Source organism: Schistocerca americana, chromosome 3 (assembly GCF_021461395.2).
Source record: "Schistocerca americana isolate TAMUIC-IGC-003095 chromosome 3, iqSchAmer2.1, whole genome shotgun sequence".
NCBI lineage: Eukaryota > Metazoa > Arthropoda > Insecta > Orthoptera > Acrididae > Schistocerca > Schistocerca americana.
Genome location: NC_060121.1, coordinates 214,757,511 through 214,765,355, shown reverse-complemented (window position 1 = coordinate 214,765,355; position 7,845 = coordinate 214,757,511).

Sequence of the window (7,845 nt, the reverse complement as noted above, 5' to 3'; positions counted from 1 at the left end):
TGAATCCAGGTTCTGTTTACAGTATCACGATGGTCGCATCCGTGTTTGACGACATCGCGCTGAACGCACATTGGAAGCGTGTATTCGTCATCGCCATACTGGAGTATCACCCGGCGTGATGGTACGGGGTGCCACTGGTTACACGTCTCGGTCACCTCTTGTTCGCACTGACGGCACTTTGAACAGTGGACGTTACATTTCAGATGTGTTACGCCCCGTGGCTCTACCCTTCATTCGATCCCTGCGAAACCCTACATTTCAGCAGGATAATGCACGATCGCATATTGCAGGTCCTGTACGGGCCTTTCTGGATACAGAAAATGTTCGACTGCTCCCCTGGCCAGCACATTCTCCAGATATCTCACCAAATGAAAACGTCTGGTCAATGGTGGCCGAGCAACTGGCTCGTCGCAATACGCCAGTCACTACTCTTGATGAACTGTGGTATCGTGTTGAAGCTGCATGGGCAGCTGTACCTGTACACGCCATTCAAGCTCTGTTTGACTCAATGCGCCGCCGTATCAAGACCGTTATTAGGGTCAGAGGTGGTTGTTCTGGGTACTGATTTCTCAGGATCTATGCACCCAAATTGCGTGAAAATGTAATCACATGTCAGTTCTCGTATAATATATTTGTCCAATGAATACCCGTTTATCGTCTGCATTTCTTCTTGGTGTAGCAATTTTAATGGCCAGTAGTTTACACATTTGGGGTACTTTGGAAGTTGACTTTGCATCTGTCGATTTCATCCCGTTAAGAGCCACGTTCTGTCTCCTAGAAAGTGACAAATCTGCTCCAATACTCGGAAAGCTCGTACTTGTGCTTTGCAGAGTGGGGAACTGTATCGAATTCCTTTCGGAAGTTAGTACAATCATAACACCAGCAAAGCCTTAAGAGATACTGAACTTTCTTATATATACTCTGTAATTCTCATCGATGTATTGCTATGCATTAGATAGTTACAGCTGTTTGTAATCGCTGTGTTGACACTGAATTGCATTGTGTACTTGCAGTGTAACGCATAATAGCGCGAAGACCCTAGCTTGCGTTATAGGAACGCAGTGGCCAGACAGTAAGCGACGTGGCCTGGCTGCCAATCTCGGCACGTAACCGCCGCCCCACCCTCGCCACTGACCAAACATGCGCCAATCTCGTCACAGCGCAGCCGGTCTGCGATAGTTCGCCGACCTCTCTCTAACGGCGAGCTGTGCCGGTTCCTGACCATCAAGGACAACCACTTAAGGCACTTTTGGTCCGCCCGTAGAAAAAGCTGAAAAGGAACTGACACGTAAAGTGCTACAAATAAATGAATAGGAACACTTTTGTTTCTTCTTACTGTGCACTTTTTTAAGAAAATGATGTGCGATCAGCTTCTTCTCGTGCTGCCTCGAAGTGTACATATACACAAAGGCTGGGTCCGGCAAACATGCGCGTTAGAATATCTCATTTAGAGCATCGAAATCCGTTGCGAACATACGATTGCGGCACAGGTCATGTTCAGAAAAAACAGAACATCTTGAACGACTAGAGATAGGACATTCATGAACCCTCTTGGTCCGTGGATTCAAGGTCAACATCGATATCGCGGTGCAGCACCACCTACCGGTAAAATGTGCTTGCGGCTCTCGTTGTCTCTATAAAGCAAAGGTAATGAATCAGTGAGACTCGAGCAGACGCGTAGGACGCCTTGCAGACGTACGCACGAACCGTACCGTCAGATCAGTGTGTTCGAAAGAGGGCGCATTATCGGCATTAGGGAATGTGATGCATCCATCCGGGAAATTGCTGCTCGTGGGCGCGAAGTGTTTCGACAGTGCAACGAGTGTGTGGAGAATGGGTCACGGATGGCTGCGGAACACGACGAGATGGGCCAGGACGAACCACACAGTTCACCGCCCGAGAAGATCGACACCTCATCTGAATGGCACTGCAGGACAGAACTGCATCCTCCTCGGCTCTGGTGCAGTAGTGGAACAGTGTATGAAACCGTACGGGGGTGACCGTCCGTCAGCGTTTATTACAGCGTGGGTTATGTCTGCATCGTCTACTTCTCCGCCTACATTTGACAAATGACCAGGAATGTGCTAGACGGCCAGCCGCGGTGGCCGAGCGGTTCTTGGCGCAACAGTCTGGAACCGCGCTGCCGCTACAATCGCAGGTTCGAATCTTGCCTCGGCCATGGATGTGTGTGATGTCCTTAGGTTAGTTAGGTTTAAGTAGTTCTAAGTTCTAGGGGACTGATGACCTCATAAGTTAAGTCCCATAGTGCTCAGAGCCATTTGAACCATTTGTGCTAGACGGCAATAGTGTATGGAACACGCCACTGGGAACGGGAATGACATCAGACAGTGTTTCCTCACGAATTTAGGTTCTGTTGCAGACGGAGTGGCATCCCAGTGACTGCATTAGCACAAGACATACAGCGCCATCTCAAGGCCTTATGTTATGCGATGCTATTGGGTACAACCACAAATTACAGTTGGTGCGTGTCCAGGGCACTGTAGCCAGTGTGACCTACGTGAATGACATCGTGCGACCTGTAACCATACCCTTTCTGCACAACACCCCAGATGCCATTTTCCAGCAAGTCAATGCACGACCAGATGCTGCTCCACAAACATATGCCTCCTTGGTGTCACAGGATGTGAAACTTCTACATCTACGTACATCTACATATATACTCCGCTAGCCACCAAGCGGTGTGTGGCGGAGGGCACAATTCGCGACAGAGTCTTATTCCCCCCCCCTCTGTTCCACTCGCGGATCGCGCGGGGGCAAAACGACTGTCTGAACGCCTCAGCACGAGCTCTAATTTCCCATATCTATGAATGGTGATCATTGGGGGATTTGAAAGTTGGTGGTTGTAATATATGCTCTACATCCTCGGTGAAGATCGGATTTCGGAATTTAGTGAGCAACCTCTTCCGTTTAGCGCGCCGTCTATCTGCAATTGCGTCCCACTTCAAACTTTCTATGAGATTTGTAACGCTCTCACGACGGCTAAATGAATCAGTCACGAATCTTGCCGCGCTTCTTTGGACCTTCTCAATCCCTTGAATCAGACCCAACTGGTAAGGGTCCCATACAGACGAACATTACTCTAAGACTGGACGAACTAACGTATTGTAAGCAATTTCCTTTGCTGAAGGACTGCATCGCTTCAGGATTCCACCAATAAACCGCAATCTAGAGTTCATCTTACCCGTTACCTGTGTAATCTGATCATTCCATTTGAGATCATTTCGAATAGTCACACCCAGATATTTGACGGATGTTACCGCTTCCAAAGACGGGGCATTTATTTTGTACCAGTACATTAATGGGGATTTTCGCCTTGTTACACGCAGTAGGTTACACTTACTAATATTGAGAGATAGCTTCCAGTCATTACACCACACATTTATTTTCTGTAAATCCTCATTGATTTGTTCACAACTTTCGTGTGATACTACTTTCCTGTAGACTACAGCATCATCGGCAAACAGTCTAACGCCGCTGTCAGTACCATCAACCAGATCGTTTATGTAAATTGTAAAAAAACAGCGGACCTATTACGCTGCCCTGGGGCGCACCTGACACACCAGATCACTAGAGTTGTCGCAAATCGAAAATGTGTGGGATATGGCAAAACGATGGGTGCAACGCTATGACTCTATGCTGACCACCACAGATGAACTTTGGAACCATGTGAGAGCAGCATGGATGGCTATACCACAGAAGGTCATTTGTGCATTATACTCGTGCATACCATGACACATGAAACAAGTTATCAGGGCCCATAGTGGACCCTGTACCTACTAGGCAGCAGGACACATGCTGAACTGAGGCGACTGAAATGCTAATCACTTCTGCAGAACATACATGTCCTGTCTCTAGTCATTCAAAGTGTTCTGCTTTTTCTGAATATGAACGTACTTCTTTTCCACGGGGAACATTTTCTCTGCATTTACACGAAGTACATTTGCAATAAGTTGCCCCTACACCTTATTAGTGGTCACTAATACGAGATGAGGCTTCTCTTCGCCTTTATGACAGCTTGAACTGTACTGGGGAGACTTTCAGTGAGGTGTCTGAATGGCTGTGGGGGATTGGCAGCCCATTCTCCCTCGGGACCCGAAATCGGAGAAAGTTGGACACTGGGGCCTAGAGCGAAGTTCTAATTTATACAAAAAGTGTGCCATTGCCTTACAGATGGTGCTTTATGATAGAGTGGATTATCATGCTCATATAAAGTCACAATCCCCAAACGTTTTGTCTACTGTGCACAGAACACCATGCTATAAAAATTGTTGATATCATTCCGCATTTAGCGTTTTGTTAAGTGCAGTAATCGGACCACAGACTAACCACGATAAACACTCCCCTACCATAACACTATCTCCTATATGTTTCACTACTGGCACTGCATATGATGGCAGGTAACGTCGTCCAGGCATTCGCCAAATCCATACCCCTCCATCGGACTGCCACACAGTATATCGTAATTCATCACTGCAGATCACTCGTTGACCATCATCCACTGTCCAGTGGTCCCACTCTTTACACCACCTAAGTATTATTTATCACTGCCTGGTCCCCGGCACGAATCCACCCGTCGAGGTCCGGTGAGCTAGCCAGGCTGTGGATGGTGTTTAGGCGGTTTTCCATCTGCCTCGGCGAATGCGGGCTGGTTCCCCTTATTCCGCCTCACCTACACTATGTGCACGATTGCTGCGCAAACAAGTTCTCCACGTACGCCTACATCACCATTACTCTACTACACAAACATAGGGGTTACACTCGTCTGGTGTGAGACGTTTCTGGGGAAAGGGGGGGGGGGGGTACACCTGGGGGCCGAACCGCACAATAACCCTGGGTTCGGTGTGTGGCGGCGGAGAGGTGAAGTGGACTGCGGTAGTCGTCGTGGGGTTGTGAACCACCGCAGCTGCGGCGGGGACGGACCCTCTCTGTCGTTTCTAGGCCCCCAGTTAACATACAAAAATGGTTCACATGGCTGTGAGCACTATGGGACTTAACTACTGAGATCATCAGTCCCCTAGAACTTAGAACTACTTAAACCTAACTAACCTAAGGACATCACACACATCCATGCCCGAGGCAGGATTCGAACCTGCGACCGTAGCGGTCGCGCGGTTCCAGGCTGTAGCGCCTAGAACCGCTTGGCCACCCCGGCCGGCAGTTAACATACAGTACAATACTGAGTACAGAAATGTGTGGCTCATGAGGAGTTGTTCGACCATTTTACCCTGTTCTTCTCAACTCTCTATGCTGTCATTGAGGTAGCTGGACTGCTAGTAGCACTTTGGTACTCACGAGTAATTCTTTCCAGGAATCACTGGTTTCTTCGATTTTTGCAATCACTCTCCGCAATGCTCGGTGGTCCCTGTCCATCAGTGGAAGGTGACCAAAAAGTTGGTTAACATTTGAAAATTCAATACTTCACTAATATAGATAAAATTGTAAAACTGGGCACAGATGCTTGAAATGGCATAGGGTTGTTGAAACGGAAACAAAGTGCACAAAACGAGCAACAGACTGCGCGTATTGTGATACGAAAGAAATTATTAGCATAACAATTGATTTTTAGCAAAGATGATATTCTTTATAACAAATTCTCACCATATTGACAGTCATTCGTCAACAGTAGCTGTAGTGGAGTGGTACTGTGGTGAAGAGCTTCGTACAGCATAGCAGTAGGTACGGTGAGAAATTGCTTTCGGATGCTTTCTTTTAGCATCCTTAACGACTTAGGACGATCGTGGGAGACTTGCGACTTCAGGTAACCCCATAACCAATAATCACACCCATTGAGGACTAGGGACCTGGGAGGCAAGCATGACGGAACTGGTGGCTCAGCACGCGATTCTCACCAAAGGCTACTCACGAGAGGTCTTACACAAGTGCAACAGTACCGCATGGAGCACTATCCTGCTTAAACGTCGTGCCTCCCACCAGATATTTTATCAGCCAGGCGAGGGATGTTGTAATTCTGTAATATATCAGCGTATCTCTCACATGTCACGATTCTCATGCGGCGTCACTGACGCGTTGCTGCCCAGCACCATTTGTTTGCAGCTTTATGCACTCGTTTTCGATTTCAATAATCATGTCATTTCAGTTATGTGTGTCAAGTTTTACCTTCCTACCCACATTATTCCGTGAATCAGAGCATTTTCAACTGTTAACGAACTTTTGGGTCACCCTCTACATGAAGAATGCCTGGCTTTGGATTAGTTGTGGTTCTTCCTTCGCATTTCCACTTCACAGTTACATCCCCAACAGTCGACTTCGGTGCTTTAGAACGGTTGAAATGTGCTTCATGTATCTGTACTGAAGAACTAAAGAAACTGGTACACCTGCCTGATATCGTGTAGGGCCCCCGCGAGTACGCAGTAGTACCACAACACGACGTGGCATGAACTCGGCTAATGTGTGAAGTAGTGCTGGAGGGAACTGACACCATGAATCCTGCTGGGCTCTCCATAAATCCGTAAGAGTACGAGGGGTCGAAGGTTTGTTCTGAACAGTACGTTGCAATACATCCAAAGATATGCTCAATAATGTTCATGTCTGGGGACTTTGGTGACCAGCGGGAGTGTTTAAACTCAGAAGAGTGTTCCTGGAGGCACTCTGTAGCAATGTGGGATGTCGCATTGTCCTGCTGGAATTGGCCAAGTTCGTCGGAATGCACAATGGACATGAATGGGTGCAGCTGATCAGACAGGATGCTTACGTACGTGTCACCTGTCAGAGTCGTATCTAGACGTATCAGGGGTCCCATATCACCCCAACTGCACACGCTCCACACCATTACAGAGCCTCCACCAGCTTGAACATCCCCTCATGAAATGCATGTTCCATGGGTTCATGAGGTTGTCTCCATACCTGTACACGTCCATCCGCTCGATACAATTTAAAACAAGACTCATCCGACCAGGCAACATGTCTCCGGTCATCAACAGTCCAATATCAGCGTTGACAGGCCCAAGCTTTATGTCGTGCAATCATCAAGGGTGCACGAGTGGGCCTTCGGTTCCGAAAGCCCATGTTGATGATGTTTCGTCGAATGGTTTGCACGCTGACACTTGGTAATGGCCCAGCACTGAAATCTGCACCAATTTGGGGAAGGGTTGCAATTCTGTCAGGTTGAACGATTCACTTCAGGCGTCATTGGGTCTTTTACCGGCCGTAGCGATGTCGGAGATGTGATGTTTTACATAATTCCTGATATTCACGGTACACTCATAAAATGGTCGTATGGGAAAATCCCCACTTCATCACTATCTCAGAGATGCTGTATCTCATCGATCGTGCGCTGACTATAACACCACATTCAGACTCACTTAAATCTTGATAACCTGCCACTGTAGCAGCAGTAACCGATCTAACAACTGCTCCAGACACTTGTTGTCTCCTTTTATACTGGCGATACGTCTCTCGCGACGTGTAGTGATCATTACACATTACATGAGGGAATCCATACTTTAAGCACAATCGAGAAACCAGAAAAAGTGGGAAGAGGAAAGGTAATTGTTGCACATGCTGTCTTTATACGAAAGGAACGAAAACAGGAAAGTGATTTAGAGATATCGGTTGTGAAAAGCAGTGTATTGCACCCATAACGCTTCTGTCCTCTTCGAACGTTCTTGTGAGCAGAAGTGCAGAATCATGGTAGCATTTGCAAAACACTGCCACAAAGACGTCATCTGCATCTACATACATTCTCTGTTCTGAAGTGTATGGCTGGGTGTGGTGTTCGTACTGTAAGACCTTCGGTACACACACCATCAGATTATTTAACTTGTCGGTCTAGCGAAGTAGGCGAGTGTCAGCAATATGACTCGT